Source organism: Triturus cristatus, chromosome 3_2 (assembly GCF_964204655.1).
Source record: "Triturus cristatus chromosome 3_2, aTriCri1.1, whole genome shotgun sequence".
Lineage (NCBI taxonomy): Eukaryota > Metazoa > Chordata > Amphibia > Caudata > Salamandridae > Triturus > Triturus cristatus.
The window spans coordinates 80,191,167-80,213,709 of record NC_140584.1 but is presented as its reverse complement, the minus strand read 5'-3'; positions in this window follow the sequence as shown (position 1 = coordinate 80,213,709).

The window sequence follows — 22,543 nt, the reverse complement described above, 5'->3', positions numbered from 1 at the left end:
TGTTTCAACCGGTACTTCAAATCTCTACAACTCAACAATTATTTCAGTAAAAACACAAACTGATCTATGAGTCTCAAAGAGCCTACCCTCAGACTAAATCCTTCGAGACAGTCATATGACCCGCTTTAGTCTCTCATCTCTCCTATAGTCATTAACTTAATGCTTTACTGTTCTATTTGATTGGTGTTCGTTTTCTAATACATGATTGGTGTTCATTTTCTGAAGCTTGAAAAATGTATGGTTTCTTCAGTTTTTATGTCTACTTATTCTCATAATATGTAAAGCGCTCTGACACCCTTGGGTCTGGCTAGCACTATATAAAACTCAAAAATAAATAAATACATTAATAAATAAACTGCAAAATCATGATCTGATTAGGATGAAATTAGTTTATGTTACTGCAATCCTATTTTATATGAGTGCAATATTTTTTACTTTGATTTACCTTGCAGTTTTAGCCAGTTTGATGTTTTCTGCACTATAGTATAATCATTCCAATGTGTCTTTGCCTGCCTTTGATGCTTTACTTTCACTATAAGTTGATGTCATGTGGAGTTGTGGATTCATATGATAGTGTGTCATAAAAAACAAGCATCAACATGTCTTTGAATTTTTTTTTTTTTAAATTCAAGCTACATTATGCAGCAATAAAACCCACCACAAGGGGGCCGTGCACGCCAGCTGAAGTGCATAGAGCTCCAGCTAGGCATGCTTAAAAAAAGTCTGGTAAACTCTCCTAGGTTCATGGATTTAATGGCCCAGGAGACTTACTTTATTTTAATAAGGTAGGACGTTGGAGGGGCTGCTGCACTCCCTGCAGCCAGCCACAGCAATACAAATAAAGTTTGATGGTGCCCTTGCCTTCTCTTGGGGCACCACCAGCAAGAAATTATAAACTACAAAAATGCCAGAGGGTATTACTTGGTGCCACTTACTAGGACCAGTGAATAATAAATGAACGGCTCGGGTTTTATTTCATTTTTTTGTGTGTGTGTGCCCCGCACTCGTAGGAGTGGGAATAGTAATTTTTACCCACCCGCTATCCAACATTTTCCCTACTTTTCCACTCATTGGAGTGGGAATAGTAATTTGTACCCACCTGCTATCCAACATATTCCATACTTTTGCACTTGTTGTAATGTGAATACTATTTTTATTCACTATGCTATGCAACATTTTTATTATTGTTCCATTTAATGTAGTGTAAAATATTAATTTGCATAAAAAATATTAATATTATTATTTAAATTGTATATTATTTATTTTTTATTTATATAATGTTTATTTATATATATGTTATTATATGTTTAATAATGTTTTAAATATTTTATAATTAAGAATATTAATAGTTTTTTACTATTATTAGGTTAATATATATATGTTAAAACAACATTTAAAAAAAATGTACATTACAATTAGTATTTTTACATTTTAAGCTTTTTTACATTATTTTAACTATGTTTATTATTTAATTACTTTTATATTAGTTTTAATACATTTTAAAAAATCGATATTTTAGTTACCTATATATTGAACAATGATATTTTGTACTCGATATTTTAGTACTTACCTGTTTGTAGATAGGGACTCAATATTATGTCCTTCGATATTTTTGTTTCGATATTGTGGACACTCGATATTGTGTCCCTCGATATTGTGTCCCTCGCTATTTAGTAACTGATCCTCTCTGTCACCTCCGAAATGATTCCTTTCACTTCACCCCAGTATTTCTGAAAAAGGGGAGACCCATACCTTGTGTAAGAAATTAGCTTTTTTTTTTTTAGCATCTAGGTGAATTATCTTTTGTGCACATTTTTGCTCCTGTGTTTGAAGCCAAGTAGGTCTGATGCAATTACCTATATTCTGAGGTTATTGTTACCTTCTTGATATATTCTAAGTTAGTATTCAATTTCTGTCCAGTGAGTTCCCTTCCAGCTTTTACCTTCAGTGCAGTAGTGATTATATGACATGAAGGGGCTATCTTGTTTTGGAGTTTGATCACTTAGGGCCTTAATAGGAGTTTGGCAGTCTGTGGACAACTGCCCCACCAGTGGCAGTCTGATGGCAATGAGCCATTTTCCGTATCAGGAGTTGTGAAGATTGACTTTGCGAAGACCGCGGCTGGACCACCGGCACCACCACCACACCGCTGAGGTTGTGGTCCGGTGAAGGCAGCCTCCATTGGGCAGTACAGAGGTACAGCACCACCGTCCTTATTACGAGTTGACTTCAGGGTCGGACAGCCGCTTAAAGGTCGGTGAGAACGAAGGATTTGGGGTGCATACTCAACTCTTTCCAGTTCTTCCCTGCAGATTTCAATGTGGATCCCTTTCTCCAGGTCCCCCTACACACGAGCATCTTCACCCGAGGAATATGACTCTGTCTTACGCGAAATATAGGTAAGTGCTTTGGTACCAAGGACCCATTACCGGGACTGACCACATATGGGTCATACTCCGACAATGGGTAGGTGGTATTTTTCCAGAAATATCATGCATATGTCTGCATTCAAAACATGCAGTCAGAGTGTGCACACAGGCATCGATATCTATGAGAATACATTGTCCACTGCCGCAAGACCACTGCAGCCACAGCGTCTGCCCCTCTGGAAACTCGTAATAGGGCAGTCAGAAGACCATAGGTGCAGCCGTCGCCTAACAGTCACAGTCACAGTGCTGCGGTCGGACAGCAGAACTCATAGTAAGGCCTTTGGTGTCTGATTGCACAATTTCTCAGTATTTTTTGTCAGTTATTCTGTTATATGTGGGTTGTTATCCTCTTCCCACCATATTGCCTTATCTGCTCTGATTATTGCATTGTAGGCCTGAAATTGGCCTTCTCCCATCCCATATCTAATGTACATATTACCCCATTCATGTATAAATTCTGAAATTTATCTACGCCACTCTCCTGTCATGGTTGTTTATTGTGGGTCTCGCTATTTCTGCAAATTTAAAAAGGGTCTAGAGGGGGATTTTTTGTAAATACATCATGGTGTAATCTTGCTGTTTCCGGTATTTTCACAGGCAGTAAATGTCTGTTTACAATACCATTAAATGTGATTTATTTAACTTGACTTCTCCTAAGAGCACTTCATGGTGTACCATCTCAGGCTTGTCTTTATTTGCATTTTATCCAGGTCTGAGGTGGGACCCATCCAGTGCATCGGCCACTGCAGTTCCGCTGCAATATAATAACTCTCAAAGTTTGGGACTCACAAACATCCTGCACCTACTGGGCGAAGGAATGCACTTATAGCTACTCTACTCCTTCCATTTCCTGATTCTAATTCAATAAGCAGGCCATGAAGCTCTATATCCACACTCCTCTTGAGTATAATGGGTGACACAGACAAGTAATATAAAAACCCTGGCAGGATTATCATTTTTGTAATCATAAACCTTCTCATTATAGAAAGGGGAAGTGTTTTCCAGAAAGGAAGGGACTTCTTGATTGATGTTGTTGCTTTATTTAAAGTTCTATGCCTAAGATGCTTGTCTCCATGGTACACCTGTATCTCCATGTCTTTAAACGTTTCTCTTTCCCATCTAATCCCAGTAGCTTATTCTTCTTGGTCCGCTGGGTAATTCCCAGCTTCAGCTGGAAGAAGCATGGTTTCCATAGGTTAATATGGACTCCTGAGATGTCCCCGAGCCAGTATAGAGTGAACACAATGTCAGGTAAGCTACAAGCAGAATCTCTGAGAACTAATAGTACATCCTCTGCATAAAGTGATATAGTGTGCAACCTATGGGACAGATGTATGCCCCAGTCTAGTCCACTACTAAGTATCACAGACGCAAGCAGCTCCATCACCAGTGCGAAGAACTAACTTCACCGTAGGCACCACTGCCTTCTCTCACTGCCCATCAACAAGTCTGGTGGGATCGCACTGCCAGTTAGAACCCAAGTCAGTGAATGGGAAGAAGGAAGTTTCATTCATTCCATTCTGTTTTTTCTTCAAAACTCATCTTTTTCAATTCCTCAAATAGATACGGCAAACGGAGCAAATCAAAAGACAAGTCTGAGGTTGATGTGTGTATTATTATGACCAGGTGTTAAGCCAGACTGATCATGAATCACCAAGCACCTTCCAGAATAAAAACTATGCTAGACACAGACCTTTGCATTATGGTGCAAAGGTATGTGTGTTGTGCTCGGCAGCAAAATTGTACACTGGCTCTAGGAAGAGGGGAGTAGAGAGCCATATCGCTGTAAATGTGATGCTCTCCTGCTCACTCCTCAGGCGATGCAGAGCTACATTTTTTGCTGGTGCTCTGCGTTGCGAGAGAATCATGGGGCATATTTACTAGGACGGCAATAAATAAACGCAAAGCGCGCTTAGCACTTATTTATTTATCGCCGTCTATCGCAGGAATTTATCGCCCTGGTAACACGTTATTAACAACGCGTTACTCCAGGGCGATAATATTCCAGGGAAATGGGCCAACATCGCTGGAAAAGCAGCGATGTTGCACCCAAAACGGAGTTAGCCTTGGTGATACGACCCTATGGTCGTATCACCATAATCCACCTCCCATGTTAGCTATGCCTTAGTCAGGAATTTAACAGAAGTTAAATTCCTGCGTTAAGGCATAGTTAACAGGATTTAAAATATCGCTACCCCTCGTTGATGATATCACGAAGCTGGGGTAGCGACATTTTCCCATGGTGTTTTGTCAGGCACGCCTCCTTTGCATCTCATTAGAGATGCAAAGCGAGGCGTGAACAAAACAGGAGCTGAAACAAGGAAACACGCGCTAGCGTGTCCTTGCAAATAATGCGATATAATTATCGCCACTTATCAGCTGAAAACAGCCGTAAAAGCAGCGATAATTATGTCACCAGCCCTTGATGATATGCCCCTTAGTAACACTGTCCCCAAGTCTTTAATCCTTGATGTCAACCTATTGGCTACTATCTGTTCCAATACTTGGGGGCATATTATCAAGCACGGCGTTAAAATTATCACCGCTCTAGCGGCAGAAAACTGCCTCTAAAGCGGCGATAATGGGCTTGATAATATGCCCGTGAGAATTCCAATAGAAGCCCATGTTGACACCAGAACATGGGCTTCTATTGGAATTCTCAAGGAAATATTATCAAGCCCATTATCGCCATTTTAGCGGCGGTTTTCTGCCGCTAAAGCGGCGATAATTTTAACGCCGTGTTTTGATAATATGCCCCCTAGTTCTCTGAATTAAGGAAAGAGAGAGGCCTGTAGGATCTTACATCCTGGGGCTCCTTCCTTGCTTTACAAATACCACTATTCGTGCCTCTCTAGTAGTCTTTGCCAGGATCCCTGTATTACATATGCTTCCAAATACACTGACTTAAGTCTCGGGGTGGAGTTTGGTTTACAGGTGAAGTAAAGCTCAGATGGCATCCTGTCAGTGCACAGTCATTGCCCTCACCAGTTGGTAAAAGGCATTTGTAATACTGATTAGTGAAATAGGCAAGTCTAGCGCTTCCACCTGTTCTCTAATTGCGGGACCAGAATTATAGCAAGATAGGCTGTTATATATTCTGCTATCCCCAGCATGAGGACAGAATGAATTTTTATATAATGTTGAGCAAAGGTGTTATTTATTCCCGCCCGAGTATTTTCCAGCTTTTATTTATTTAATACGAATTGCTAAAGTAAGATACGGCATACACGTATGCAGATCTAAATGAGGATCTCTCCAGGTGTTTAAGGTCACAAATTGCAGCAAATAGAAATGTCATTGCGTCAGGAGTCAGGACAAGGGTCATCCATTATGGGAACATAAAATTCTTAGTAAACAGGCAAAAATAATGTGTCTGCCAAGTACCTAGGGGCTTATTTATGAGCCCTTGCGTCACTTATACGCCGCCGGTGCGTCACTTTTTGTGACGCACCAGCAGGGTTAAAAATGCGCCATGTTGCATCATATTTACAAAGTGACGCATCTAGTTAGATGCGTCACTTTGTAAACCCCTGCACCGCATTATACGTACACCAGGTATAATGTATGCAGGGTGGGCGTTTTGACGCAGGTAAGGTTCGTAGAAGTGACGCAGTGAAATCTATGAGATTTCACTGCGTCACTTCTAGGACGCAATTGCGTCAATATCTTACGCCTGCCTCACAGCAGGCGTAAGACTGACGCAGGCACATTTGAAATGGGACTTGCCCATGTGTAATGACCCATTTCTGGAGTTGCGTCACTTTCGTGACAAACTCTAGCAATGCGTCATTTTTGCGCCTACAGATACGTCAGAAATACTGACGTATCTGTAACTCCTTGCGACATGATGCGTCATACTGTAAATATGACGCATCAATGGTGCCGCAAGGAGGGCGCAATTAAAACTGACGCATCGCTGTTTTCTCGCAGCAGTGCGTCACTTTTCATAAATGAGGCCCCTAATGTCTTGAAGAAGATAGAAGGGTGGGCAGGGGGATGAGACTGAGGAGGAGATGAGTCAAGAGTGGAGGGGATTAATGTATCTAACAATCTACATCAATATTTCCAACAGTGAAGTATTGCTAATTCAGCAAAACATTTATCACCACGAATGGCAGTTAAAGACGAGACTCCACACGTACTAAACCCCAAACTGATGCTGAGACTGGAAGGTCATCATCCCTCTTAAATCTAGTCGAGGGGAACATGGGCTTCATGTGTAAGGCAGCCAGATAATCTCAAACACCATGAGGAACCCCTGGCAGAGTCAGATACTGGATTGTTTTATGATTTTTAGATAGGGGGAGTGTAAGGATGAAGAGCAGTGGGGGTGGGGGGGGAAATGGGTCCAGTAATAGTCACCCATGAACTGGGCCCTACCCCTTGTGGGTGGGGAGGGTAGCCCTACAGCAATTGTATTAATGTGTGTAGGGTCCGTTTTGCGGGGTGAGGGATTACAACTGTGCAGAACACTGGAGTATTCCACCATTGATCACTGTGTGTTGCCAAGTTTGCCTTAATTCTTTTAGGGCAAGGGCTAACCTAGGGTCAGCGGAGAAGCGTCAACAATGACACTGGGTCAGAAAGCTCTCCCATCCAAGGCCAGGAAGGTGCCCCAGACCCCCTCAAATTTGTCTAGGTTGGTGTTCAGTTTGTAAGTACTTCGTTCACGATGCATTATTCTGTGTAACTCAATGAGCCAACGGCAAAGGATGTAGACTTTGACTACTATTAGCGAAGTGGCCATCCAGCAGTGCGTATGACATCTCGATCAGGTCTGTTGAAGGTATCACGAAAGATCTCTAGGTTTAGGGGAAGAGGGAATGGACAGAGAGCTGCAGAAGTCTAGGTGGAAGAACTACAATAAGATTGCATGTTCCATAGGATTGCTTGTCCAGACAGGACCATGTGAAATGATCAAAATAGCAGTTGTCTTCTTTGCATTTCCAGCAATGATTATGCAGTAATAACCGTGCTCGCTTTAATATCCATGGTATCCAGTACCAGTCACTGAAGATCTCAAAATACAGAAACTTCAACCTGGATTCTCTAAGGATCTTGTCATGATCAAGGAGTAATGCTGCACAGTGAGCATTCCCCTGCCAAGTCAGGCTAGTTCCACTGATGGTGGGACCGGAATTTACGGCCTTTGATAAGTACTCCATAGAGCCCAGAGACCATTCCCTAGAATTGATTCCAAACCCTCAGATATTGAAGGTTAGATGAGGTCCTTAGAGGCAATGTTCAGACTGACATTATCTCAGATGATCAGTCACATGTAGGACAAATTCTTCTCTGAGTGCCTGAAAATATTTGTGATACCCATCACTAAACACTTGGGGGCATATTTACAAGGAAGTGGCGGAGTGTGGCTTTAGCCTCCTTTGCTTAACCCAGCGCTCCGCCACTTCGGGCAGCACTGTATTTACAAGAATACTGTGCAGCCTTGCATTTCCCCCTAAGCTGACGCTTATTTAGCTACCTAGCGCCAATGCAGGCTCCCTTGCAGCATAGTGCAAAGGTGCCTGCATCGAGTGAAATGATGTTTATGTGCAGGAAGGTGTCCCTTCCTGCACATAAACAATCTGAAAAGCCGTTTTGAAACTTCTATTTATGCTGCTTAACCCGTTGAGTGCACGCGTCGGCCAACGACCGTTGCGAGCACTATGTCGGTAGTGCTCCGCACGTCCGTTAGCCGACGCAGCCCCACCCACTCAATAAAACTCCTGCACCGCAGCAGAATTTGTGCCGCGGTTAAGGAGTTAAAGCAGAACACATAAAAGTTGCAAAATGTCATTTCTTTAAATGATTGTTTATGTACAGAAAGGGACACCTTCCTGCACATAAACAATCAATGGCATCTAGCTGTTTCTATGTTTCCTGAATAAGGCGAAGCCCCTAACACCACCACAATGTCGAGAAAAGTGACGTTGTTGTGGCGATAGGGGCTTGTAAATATGCCCCTTGTTCTATTAGTTTCACCCCCTTAACATGCAAGGATGCCCAGTTAAAAGGATTATTAGCTGTGTGCAAAGCAGAAAACAACCATTACAACAAATCTTTTACCTCGATACCATTACCCGGCATACCATGACAACGCAAATACCATTACTCCGCAATTACATTACAACGCATGGCATTACATTTTACATGCTTTTACCACGCATGCTTTTACAACGAAATTCGTTGTAAATCCTTGAATGGTAAAAGCATATGTTTTTTAATATGTAAGTATAAGGTAAGTATAGGGTTTGAGGTGTAGGGGTGTAGGGTTATATGTTATGGGGGTTCAGGGATAAAATTAGGGTAAAGTGTATGTTTGGGTTTTGGGGTGTGGGGGTATTTAACGGGTTTAGGGTGGTTTTAGGTTTTAAGGTACTGGGGTATTTTTAGGGTTCTGGGTGCTTTTAGGTTTTGGGGTGCTGGGGTATTTTTAGGGTGGGTTTAGGTTTTAGGGTGCTGGGGTTCTTTTAGGGTTCAGGGTGCGTTTAGGTTTTGGGGTGCTGGGGTATTTTTGGGGTTCAGGGACGGTTAGGGTTTTGGAGTGCAGGGGGTATTTTTAGGGTTCAGGGTGCGTTTAGGTTTTGTGGTGCAGAGGTAATTTTAGGGGTGTAGGGGGTAATTTTAGGGTTCAGGGTGGGTTTTGGTTTTGGGGTGCTGGGATATTTTTGGGGTTCCGGCTGCGTTTAGGTTTTGGGGTGCTGGTGTCATTTTAGGGGTCAGGGTGGGATAGGGTTTTGGGGTGTAGGGGTTATTTTTAGGGCTCATGGTGCATTTTGTTTTTGGGGTGCTGGGGTATTTTTGGGGTTCGGTGTGTTTAAGTTTTGGGGTGCTGGGGTAATTTTAGGGGTCAGGGTGGGAGAGGGTGTAGGGGTGTAGGGGGTATTTTAAGGGTTCAGGGTGGGATTAGGTTTTGGGATGCAGAGGTATTTTTAGGGTTTAGGGTGGGTTTAGGTTTTGGGGTACTGCAGTATTTTTAGGGTTCAGGGAGCGTTTAGGTTTTGGGTTGCTGGGGTATTTTTGGGGTCAGGGTGGGTTAGGGTTTTGGGGTGCAGGGGGTATTTTTAGGGTTCAGGATGCGTTTAGGTTTTGGGGTGCTGTGGTATTGTTAGGGGTCAGGGTGGGTTAGGGCTTTGGGGTGTAGGGGGTAATTTTAGGGTTCAGGGTGGGTTTAGGTTTTGGGGTGTAGGGGGTAATTTTAGGGTTCAGTGTGGGTTTAGGTTTTGGGGTACAGGGGTATTTTTGGGGTTCAGGGTTTAGATTTTGGGGTGCTGGGGTAATTTTAGGGGTCAGGGTGGGATAGGGTTTTGGGGTGTAGTGGTAATTTTAGGGTTCAGGTTGGGTTCAGGTGTTGGGGTGCTGGGGTATTTTGGGGGTTTAGGGTGCGTTTAGGATTTGGGGTGCTGGAGTAATTTTAGGGGTCAGGGTGGGATGGGTTTTGGGGTGCAGAGGTATTTCTAGGGTTTCGGGTGGGTTTAGGGTTTATATATATATTTATAATAAGTATATAAAAACATTTTTTATAAATAATTTTAAATATGTTTAAAAAAAATATATATATATATGTATATATATATATATATATTAAGGTAAAGCACTTTTACACATTTATGCCTTCACCACGCATGCCTTTGCGTTGTTAAGGTATGCGTGGTAAAGTCGTTTGCGGGGTAATGGTATCGCGTAGTAATTGCATTTGCATTGTGAAAAATGCAGGGTGATGGTATGCGGGATGATTGTATGCTGGATAACAACATATATTCGTGCAAATCTAGATTATGATACTCCGGGGCTTTAATGTGGAGTACTGTGGCAACACCAATGAGTCTATCTAATGAGTGTCTGCATACTTTGAATTGCTCTTGTTGCACTTACTGGAGTGGGAAAAGTATTCTTTACCCCTACACTATCCAACACTTACCCTACTGTTGCCCAAAAGGTATTATACGTTGTAATGGTATGCGTTGTAATGGTATGTATTGTAATGGAATAAGTTGTAATAGTAGTTTTTAAAAATGCGTTGTAATGGAATGCGTTGTAAAATCATGCAATGTAATGGTAGTTGTGATGTAAAAACCACGTCGTAAACGCATGCGTTGTAATTGTTTGTGTTGTAACGTCATATATTCTCTACAGAGTCTAAAAATCTATAGTCAGGTTGGAGCAAAGTTTCCCTCATTAGAGACAACGCTGAGTAGAGTTAACCTTGCCCTGCTCCCAGAATGCACTGTGGGCGGCTGTACTTATAAGACGTTAGACACATACATTCTCCAGGGTCTGCTCTGCACGGAACTTTGCATATTTCATCCAGACAAGTCCTGAAGTCAAATTAAGAAGAAAGAGGAAGAAGACGTGGAGGAAGAGGCATCTCTGTTTCTTCTCTGTGTGCAGCAGCCATCCTCCATCTTGCATTCATGAAATCCGCTAAGAACCTGGGAGTGTGGTTCGAGGACAATCTATATTTTTCTACCCAGGTAAAGAAGCTCTCAGGAAGCTGCTTTGGTCTCCTTAAAACCTTAAGGAGACTTCTCCCCCTTCTCCCTAGGCCTGCTAAAGAGACGGACATCTGCGCTCTGGTTATCTCCCATTTGGATTATGCCAATTCTCTGTATGTGGGTATCCCGGGATATTCATTGAATAAACTCCAGGCTGTCCAAAATGCCGCCGCCAGGCTTCTCCATGAAATTCCCATTAAAAGTAGTGTGCACGAACATCTACGCTCACTTCACTGGCTCCCTGTGGCCGAACTGGTTAAGTTTAAATTTCTTGTTATTGCCCATCGCGCCCTCCATGGTCATGGTCCCGCCTATCTGCGGAAGCGGTTTTCCTTCTATGTCCCGCTGAGACAATTACGCTCATCAGCACTTCTTTTAGCACAAGTGCCCCGCATCATTTGCCACAGGCTGGGTGGCAGTTGCCTTGCCGTGAAAGCCGCTCAGGCATGGAATGCCCTTCCTTTTGCGCTTCGCAATACTCAAGACCCTTTGACCTTTAAGAAACATCTAAAAACGTACCTTTTTGCCTAATGTTAGTTTATGGACTCCTCTTGGTTCATGCCGGGACACTCCTCGGAGTAGCTGCACGCGTTACAAAATTATATAACATAACATATAAAAAGACGTTTGTGAACGTCTAAGGGTAACCCTAGTAATAGCAGCACTGTGCACCAAAGAAGTCTTGGTCAGTCTTTCATACCTGCTTGTTCCAGATTATGCAATCAATATTGCAAATTAAATTCAGATTATGTTAGCAAGCATTCACATTCATTAAAAAACAGAAAGTGGTCCTATTTGCCTGAGGTCATTGGACTCAATTCGCACAGTAAGGCCAGGAGCCATTTCTGCTTCCACTACGCTTCCACACAACTTTGCACCAAAACTGCACAAATGCTATCACCAGCAATGTGTCCTCTCAAGGCTACAGGTTTCAGGCTCACAGGCTTATGTTTCTCGTCAGAAAGTCTTTTGGTCGAAGGTCAAAATTACATGCATGAGCCACTGAAAGGTACATGAGATCATGGCAGTCTGTTACCATACTTTGCACACTTCCTGAACGGTACATTAAGGTGCAATAACTTTGCTCACATAGAGCAGCAGATTTCATGAAGCAGGCACTTTTTCGAGTTAGCATGCTACAGCAAGGCATGTCTAGCTATCTTCAGGTCGCACATGCTCTTCCCAGATGCTTGAACACAGGCCACAGTTTGAGGATTCAATAATTTGGGTAGGAATACAAAACCCAGTAAAGAGTGATGCCATAGCGAGCTGTGTTACTGGGTGGGGTATGGCCTACTAATTCTGACATTTGAACCTTGGAAGGGGTATAATGAACTAATATGGCCAGAGATAAAATTTAGGAGAGGCGAGGGGAGCCAAATCTTAACCCAAGATTTTCGCACAGTTACTTTCACTTTCTCTATGCAGCTGATTGTATTTGGACATTCGTCATGTGCAGGGTCTAAGGAATGAATACAAAAGAAGTGCTGAGGCAGGCAGACAATCTGGCTCTGCCTTTGTTTGTGTGTTTTTGCCTTCCCAGGAATGGGCTTGCATTCCCAATATACCTAACCCCGAATCTGCAATTTCCAGCCATGGTGCCCCAGGCAGACCTATTTAGGACTTGCGTAGATAGCGCATGTGCTGTCTATTCGAGACATGTTGTTTACTGTTATTGGACATGGAGCCCTCCCATTACTTACAAATGGTAGGCTTAAAAGCCACTCTCAATTGCTTACTTCCTGCTGGTCAGCTCTGCAATTGGCACTTCCCTCTTCTTGCATGTGACCCTCCCATAGAGCATGGCACAAGTACTTGTATCCTTCTACTGCTCACACTTTGGGGAGCAATTTTTTCCTTTTTGTTGAGCCACTATACAGAGTGCATCTTTCGTAGCTGTCTCTGGCGTCTCCAAGTTGCCACCCTCCCATTGTCAGAGTCCACCTGTTTATTTAGCTTTCCTCAGAAAGCAACTGCATCTTGCCACATTCTTACTATGTTTTTTTAAAAACAATTTTCATTTGTGTGAGTTTATGTGTTTAAAGTGACTGTGGGGGGAACCTTGCATCTGAGTGCCTAATTCTTAACTCAAGCACACATGTTAACACATTCAGGGGAACTGATTGCTATACACACACTCTGTCACATTCTGTTTCCTTTGAGCTAAGAAAATGTACTTCCAATGCTCTCTTGAGCTAGCAGTCGTGGCTATGCCAGGCGTGCATTCCACATCTCCAAAGGTCACTCAGATAAGGAGACCTGCATTGCTAGGGTGTTTCCTTATGTGCAGAGCTGAGGCCTTTGACGCTGGGTAGCCTCATTCAAGTCCCAGCAGCGTCACAACGTCTTGTGACTGTGGTGCAAATTAGAACATTTTTTAAGGGAAAGGAGGGAGTGAATAAAAGGAATGGAAGAAGGAAAGAGAAGTCAGTGAAGGGAGATCCAAAATGAGATGGAAACATAAACAAAGGAACATGAAATGGAAAAGGACACTTAATAGCAAATGTAAAAGAGAATGAGCAAAAATAAAGACCTAAAAATCAAAGAGAGACTGAGTGAGAAACAGAGGAGAATAAAATAGGAAAGGAAAATAAAAAAAACACAGAAATTAAAGATTAAGGGGAGAAAGGAAGGAAAGGCAAGGGACAGGACAGGAAATGTATGAATAACAACAAAAATAGAGAAAATATAGGGAATAGGGACAAGTTCAGAGAGGATAAACAGAGGGAGCTAATCCACCTCCATGAATTGTCACATTCTGTGATGTCCTAAGTCTCAAATGCTGTCTGATTCCTCTTGCTGTCACCAGAGTCAACGGTTGTGATGTAATTTCCTGTAATGTCGTGGGGGTCAAAGGGCACATGATGTCATTTCTTCTTCTTCCCCTGGCGCTGTGATGAATGGATGGCCAGGAATACTGCACGTTTTCCTCTATACTGAGCTACAACAGTCTCACCCAAATTACCACAAGTAATTGACGCAATACGTGCATACTTTTCACCCAAATCAGGATTACTCCAGTGCTAGTACATACCTGCCAACTTGAAGAACAATCTCAGTGTGAGGAGGGGGCGGGGCCTTGAAGGGGAGGAGCCTGGTTTGGAGAAGTACCTTGAAGGCACTTTTGAACCCCGCCCCCAATTCCCCTCCTCCACAACAACACAAGAAGGTTTCTGGGCCTGGTGCCGATGTCCTGGGGTGTTTTCTCTCCCCTACGTGGACGTAGGCAGTTCAATGAATTGTAAAACGAGCTGAAACCACCGTTTACAGTGGCTATCCACTCGTTTTCCCTGCCGCAGTGTGATGTCGGGTGATGGGAGCCGATATCGACCGTATGAGTTGTCATATATGGTAGTATGACAGCATAACTGTGATTTCTCCGTGTGTTACCGAATAAATAAGTATACTCCCTCTAGAGGCGCTATAAACATCCTGCAGATGTACTTTGAGCTAGCTTGTTTGGAGAAGCAAGTAATACATTTTAATCGGTCTCAGTATTTCTTCAAAATGTCCGGTGGTGTTTGGCCCTCTCATGCCGTGGTCAGTTGATTTTCATTTTTTCCTTTAGAGGGCAAAAACACATGCAGAAACCCGCAGTAGAAAATCTTTATTCAGTGTGTTCATGCGCTATCCCAGTAAACTCCAGGAGGCAGCTGAAATTAATTTTTATTTAACATGTAATCTGATGTTTTATTTTGATGCTTTTGCTTCTTTTGAAATGTGTATCGTTGGTCCCAAATGTTTCCAACATATTTCTTTAGTTTATGGGTGTATGTCTGTTTTCATCACCGGAAAGAAATCTGGTGCTGTATAAAAGTATTAAATAAAGTATCAAAAATAATCTGGATGAAAGGTGTGTGCGATTGTTGCATATTGTGTTTAGATTTCTGCCTTAAGATGTAAATTCCCTGATTAAATGCTAGAGCTTTTGATAGGAACCGATGAAAAATGCCGTATCTGGATGAAAGTATGCATACTCACAGCTCCCGGTTGGAACTTCTCCCGGGGGTTAAAGCTGTAACTGGGATAGATGCCGAGCGTGCAGAAGGTCAAGGACTATTATTATTAATAGTGTACTGCAGGTAATTTGGAAAGTGTGACTTTCTAAACCTCTGAGCGTTGCAGCACCGGTGGTATGTATTTATTGCCCTGCACTGCCCTCTAGCGCTCCTTTAGTTTTAAAGCAAGTATAATTCCGAAACCATTTATTAATAAAGATAATAAGAGCGCGACGTTCACCTTACAGGTATCGTGAAGCTGCAATATCTAATTCCGATCCTCCACCAAATGCAGTTCTAAATCTACCCCCCCCCCCCCTTCCGTCCCTTCCAGATTTTGTTCACTCGGACTTCTCTAATTTGGGAATGAGCCATGTTTTCAAGTTTTTCCTAAAGCCCTTGAGATTAAATTACACAGGCTCTGAGGGTAGCTGGGAGCTTATTCCACAGTTTGGGAAGCCTTGATCTGGTAGGACCTGACACTTGCCTTCACTTTCCTGAATTTTGGTACACGGACCAGGTTAGCTGTAGTGGACCGCAAAATCCTCTGTGTTCTTCTGATGCAGCGCGGAATGCAAAATCCCTCCCTTCGTCACAGATCATAGATCACACGCAATCACTACATTCGCTGTTGGGGCCCATAACACCAACATACATCCTTCTAATAACCTGTTTCAAGGAGGTGATTGTTCCACTCGCTGTAATGGAAGAGAGTACTTACATATCCCTATTCATAAAGATCTAAACTTCACCTTTAGTACTCCTCCCATGAATAGGCCATGCATCTACTAGCTGCAGGTTGGAGTGATAACAAATCTATAACATCATTTACATAAATACATTTTCTCAAACAATAACGACCCAACACAGTTCTTGTAATGAATCTTAAATTTTATCTAAATAATTGAAATTTGAGTCTCTGGTTTAATCAAGCAAATATATCATCATAGTTACCTATTCTGGCTAAAAGTCACCCTCTAAGCCAAAATCTAGGTCATCAGTTCATACTGTCAGAGTCTTCAGGAAACAGCTGTCCTGCAGTGTCACCGTCCTCTCCGTCAGCATAACGTTTGGAAATCGAAAATCTTCTGAAGGGTCTCGATCTTCTGCATGCAACTCATCCTCTCTATTCTACCATTTTTATAGTAAATTTACATTCCAAAGTGTAACAAATGATATTTTGAACGAATCTCATTGGTCCGTTGGGGAAAGTTCGACTTCTTTCCCATACATATAATGTGTCTTTAGATATAGTTCCAATCCACGCAATAGTATGTTTTCATTGTTTCTTTCAGAGCAGCTGGCTGAAAGCCCGGTGTAACCTTAGTTGGCACAGTTGAGTCGGGGTCATACAGAGGCCGCGGCAGCTGATGGCGACGCATGCGCACTTCATCCAGAGATGCTCATAATAGAGTCGTTTTCGTCAGATAGGGATGTCGGCCATTTTGTGGCCACCAAATGGTCAATGTAAGCAAAGAAACACAAAAATGTAATTAATACATAGAAATGACTAATAATCTGTTATCCCCTTACTAATACCCATATGTGTATGTATTTATCTAGCAGAAGCAACACTTAATACAGGTTATATTCACATTAATAAAGCACAAATCTCGAATACATCACAAAAGCAATCTATAATCATGCAATTTCTGAATATCTATTATTAATATGCATACAAATTTAGTTTACGTCATTAATTAGGCCATGCAAATGCAATTCCCACGTGTATTTCTTATATTAGTAATGTTGATCAATTCACACAGCAAACCATTAGTACAATCACTATTAATTAATTATTCATTTTAATCTAAACATGCAAAATGGAGAGGGTATATGATTTTTAAAAACCCCACTCCAGCACTTTAATAGCTAAATTTCCTTTGCAGCACCACTGGCCTGGTTCCCTTCAGTGCCTTGAATACTATACACATTGATTTAAAGACAACCCGTTCTTTCACTGCCAATGTAGCTCTCTCAGTGCGTCCGAGGAGGAATCATATCTTGATTTGTTCAGTGCCAGTTTAGCTGCTGTTGTTTGAACCCTGTACAGTCTCTTCACCAGGCAGTGGCGGCTGGTGACATTTGAAAGTGGTGGGGGCGTAAAATGATTTTCATACTGCACCGCAGCAAGCGAGTGTAGCGAGCGAGCCCGAACAACCTAAGGAGGGTTCGGCAGGGTTCTCCCCCCGAGAACATTTTGAAAAAGGGCGGACAAATGGTGCATTTTTAATCAAATTTGAGAAAGCAGAAAGGTAAATAAAGCTATTGTGAAAGTGCAGTTATTACATTAATAAAGAGATGTCATATAACATAGGTTGCTGCTTATTCAAGCTTTCTTTCACCCCATAGTCCATCAGGGTCTTGATACAAGACAGATAAGAGAAAAAGCAGTGTGGTCCTCCTCGACCAGGAAGACACTCATATTTCATTGGTAAGAAGTCAAAAAATTGGTCAAATTGAAAACCTAAAATGCAATACGCAATCCAACAATTTGCAAGTACATCTCATCTATGTTCAACAATCCATGTTTTACCCATGATTGGAATTGTGAATCACCAAATAAACTGAGCCACTGCAATCAAAATTAACCAAAACTGCGGCTCAAGTTCCCATATTGGCAGAAACAGTATAAAACAGAAACAGAGTCTAAATAACTATGAAAGTGACACATAAATATTGACCATGCAACTCAAACTCAGAAATTCCAGATCCAATTCACTGCCAAAGCAGGCCTCCCACGTGTTATTTCATGTGGGCTACGTGCAGTCTACAATGCATGATTTACTAAAGCAAATTAACATTCTCTCATATAAAAGAATTCCTGTAACAGACAAAATTTTAAGTTACCCCCAAAGCGGGATTTTACATTCCAACATTCAATGGTCTGTTCCAGTGTCTGATTATAGTAGAGATAACTGTGTACGTATGCTCATACCTATATCTGTCTTACTTCCTATGTCCCTCTTTTTCACTCTCTAGCTCAACATACTCGTTATATCCCTCTCTCTTTCTGCCATACTCTCTCATTCTGGCTCTGCTTAGCTCCATCTCTCTCTGTTTCACCCCCTCTCTCTCATTCTCTCGAACAATCCATCGCTTCTCTCTCCCACACACACAATCTCAGTCTCTCTCATTCTGGCTCCTCATCTTTCTTTCTATTTTGCTTCATCTCTCATGCTTTATTTATCAATCTATTCTCTCTCTTATGTTATCAATTACTTCCAGTTTAGTTCCATTACACACCAGGCATGACATTTTGGTTTACAGGTGCATTCTGTGTCTCTTTTCTTTTTGCTTTCCATTGACTATCTCCAAGTATCTGTTTTCTTTCTTTCTAGGCCTGTATCTCTTTCTGTCGTTTTATCTCTATCTACATCCATAATTATTTAGGTCTTTCTTTTTATTCTTTGCACCCTCTTTCATTCTGTGTCTGTCTCTTGATTTCTCGCTACTGTCTCTAGCACTCTATTTGTTCTCTCTCAGTCCTCCGTAGTCACACTCTCTCTTTTGTCACTCGCTCCATATCCTTTATTCCGTCCTTCAGTCAGTCCTCCCTCCTTGAGGCTATCCGTCCGTTCATCTATCTGCATTAACTAGCTAGTCATTTATCTAACTATAGAAGCCACCCCCTCTTCTCTACCCCTTCGTCATCTATCTGTAAATATACCCATCTCTCCTATCCCCTACACACAGAGGTGGGTGGAACTCTGCTTGAAGTACACAACAGGCCAGCTTGTTAGTTTGTTTTTGTTATTCGGCAGTAGGTATGCGTTTATTTCACTTCTGCATTTTGTTCAAGTCTTCCTCTCAAATCAAATAGCAATCACATTTACATCATTTACAATAAAGCAATGCTTGCTTTCCTAATGCGTGCAAAAGCAAATGCCTTGAGGTTACACGTTATGCTTCTGCAGTGCGCTGAACGCTTCTGTTTAAGCATGAGGTGATCGGCTGGTCACAAGTTCGAATGCCAGCGAGAAACACTTGAATTTCCATTATCCCGATGAGGGTAAACCGAATACCATTAAATATGGCAATAAAGCATGCGTCTTTTTTTTTTAAATACAGTCCATTTAGGCTTTCTTTCATTCCCTTTAAAGTTTAAAAAGGAAGATAGGATTTTTATGTCACAGTTGAATTTGAGCGCATTTACAAATCCTGTAATACTAAATTAGGATGTTGTGTCCCAGTAACATGCCATTTCCTTAAAAAAAAAATCAACAAAGGTGTTTTGAAAAACAATCACGACATGTGGTAAATTAACAAAACAGAAAAAGACTTCTATGGCAAATGAAATCAAATGTACGCACTACCAAGCTTCCCCATGGCGCTTACCTTCCTGAAGGCTTGTTATAGCCTGTGCCAGGTTCCTGGTTCCAGGGGTGTTGTCCCGTCAGCAGGGCTTCTGTCTTCGCTTTGACTACAGGCCCGAGATACCATTCAGATCTCATCTGTCTCTATAGTTGAAGCGCTGGAGATCAAATGGCGGCCGCCACAGTCCTGCGGATAGCAGCGCACACTGTGTTCCAGAAGAGAGGAGGGAAAACAGTGCCAGCTGCACGCAGACAAAGAACCGAGGCGGCCCCCCACCAGCCCCAAAGATCGGGGGTCTTATGCAGTCAGAGCAGACGGAGGTGTCTGGCAGGGCAGCCGCTTGGTATCAAGGATACCAAGAGGGCGTGGGTGTGCTGGATGCACCCGGGCCACAGGAAGACGGGAACACTGTTGTGGGTGCAGCAGGCGCCTCGATTTCTGGTGGATGCTACGTGCACACCCAGTACTGCTGCGTGCTGAGCGCGGCGTGAACCTCACATGGACTGGCATCATGTTAACCATAATCATTACACCCACATCCCGCTCAGCGAGGCAATCTGAGAAAGAGAGGCGACGCATATAGTGCTACACTGCGGAGTGTACTTCTAGGCGCTTTCAGGCTAAACAGAGCATGCTGTCAGAACGGCTCCACCTGTTTCAAAGCAGTGTCTTTCTTGTATAGAGTGCACAGTATCACTCGCATTTGTTTCAGAGGGCCAACCTAAAACGAACCCAAACTTTTAAGTCACAAATCGGCAATTTAGTCACTAGGCCACTTTTGCTAACACCAACTGTGTTCACATTTAGCTCATCCCACAAGTGTAGAAATTTAGCACAAACGTTTGTGCCCATTGTTTTAGAGGTGGGACAGCCAGCAGGTTTATAGGACGAGCCGTCATTAAGGTAACCATGGAGATACGGTGTAGGGGTCAATTCCAGTGACTAACGTTCTGAGTTCGAGTCCCGGCTTCAGCACTTAAGTGTTGAGTGAGACAAAGTCCAGTTGCTTTAAATTGAAAATACATTCATTAAAGTACATTGCTCTGTCGAGTGTTGTTCCAGTGTTCTGTTTCCAGTACAGAAATACCCATGTGATGTCTGTAAGGTGCTCTTACACTGCTCGGCCTACAGTACCTCTAGTTTAAATTCTCCTGATACAATCAAACAAGATCAACCTTTAAAAGAAAAAATATGTTGACTGCTTCTTAGAGCCACTCATACCCCTCTTAGATACAAACACATTAAACTCGTAATAAACAAAAGCATGTGTTTGAAGTGCCGTTTTTCAGAATATTATAGCTTCGCTTGTTGGGAGTTCCATAGGCACGTCTGGAACCCTTGATCATGGAGTTCGTTCGTGTACCGCACTGCACACCGTCAGCACCGTAAAACTTCCCATACACTCGAAGACACTCCTAAATGGTGAAAGACTCTCTGTGAGACAGACTAGGAGCTGAGCCAACGTCTGGCGTCGCTCTAAGAGACACACATCGGGCATGTAAATTGAATTTACATGCCCGATGTGTTTCTCTTAGAGCGATTGTGCAACAAACGTAAACTAAAAATATGATAAAGACGCTTGAAGATTAAAAAATGTGAACATTTTCTCAACACACACCTCCACCAGTCTGCGAAGTGTCTCTTCAGAACGGCTTGGAGCACTGAGTACAGCAGAGATCGGCAAGTCCAGCCAGCGGGAGTGAGAGAAACTGCGCACAATCCACTTTTGAGCTTCCCGCCGCCTGCCTGCAGCCACCCTCTACCCCACCCCTTCATAACTCATCATAAGGCAGGAACCGCCCCCCTGTGATGAATTGGGAAAGGGATTGGCTAGAGGGCAGAGATGCCCCCCGCCCATTAGGAGACTGGGGGTTGGGGATGCTGCAATGAAGCAAGCAACCCTCGGTCCCTCGCTCTCCTAAGGGTAAGGCAGCGGAGTAGGAGTGCGCATGTTCGGGCTGGTCGTAAAAATGACCATGCCCAAAACGGAGCATGCGCACTATTACTGCGCTCACAGACAACAACTGCTTCTTGTTGTCTGTCAGTCACCACCAAGTGGGCGTGCCTCGGGGTCAGGGGCTGCCGGCCCGGAACAGCTGCGCCGTGCCTTGAGTTTATACAACACACACACACAATAATCAGATTAGATTTAACGAACGATGAATGGGCCATGGGGGCATGTGGCATTAGTGGCAGGTGAGGCAATGCCCCAGCTCCCCAATGGACGCACCGCCACTGTCACCAGTAGTCCAGTGCTCTCAAAAGAAGAGCATTACAGTAGTCCAATCCACTTAAAAGTGTACATTGGACTACTAGCCTTCATGCTGACTGAGACAGAAATAGAAAAATGTTGCTGAGGTTCCTTAGTAAACTAAAACACGAGGCCGCTGTTTTGTTGATATGAGTCTCCAGAGATCATTTCCCATCTATTTAGACTCTAACATTTTGCACTGCGTGAGATGTCTTCAGGTTCTCTGAGCTAGTCCACTGGCAGAAATTATCAGGGGGAGCTAGGGATGTTTAGAGGGCGAGCATCATCAAAATTCTGGGCCCTATTTACAAGAAACTAACACAGCGTGGTGCACCAAGTCATTTTGCTGCACCGCACTGCGTTAGTTTCAAAGCACAGGAATGCAACATATTTACAACAATATGTTGCATCTCTGTGCTTTTCCCAGCGCTGGCACACAAACTGCTGCCATGCGCCGGCACAGGCACCCTTGCACCATGGTGCAAGGATGCCAGCTTTGTGGGGAGAATATTTTTGAGCAGAAAGAGGCCCCTTCCTGCACAAAAACAGTCAACTGCACTTCATTAAAGTATAATAAGCCAGGGCCCATATGCTTAATAATCACTTGACTTGATCCTCGGCATCACTAAACAGCTACATCTAGAAGCTCAAAGCACATATCTGACTGCTTGTATGACACACAAGACATAGCATCACACACGAGGCATAGGATAATGATACGCCAATATACCTGGTAAACATTCTGACCCTAGCTGGGAGAAGAAGGCTTTAAGAGGGGAAATCCCTGCAACCCAACCTTGTCATATTTATGACAAGTGACACGTGGCGTGTGCATTCTCAGGCGGTCTCCCGAAAATTTGGAATTCTCTCCCAACAAAGGTTTGTATGGCCTCCTCTCTCGTAATGTTTAAGACCAGCCAGAAAAATCACACAATGGCAGTGTGCAGTCTCAGAGCTCCTTTATGTGTCTAACATTCTTTATTGTAACCTAGGAACTGTTTCTCCTCACCTGACATTTTAGTTATCTTGATTTATGCAATATGCTTCTCAAAA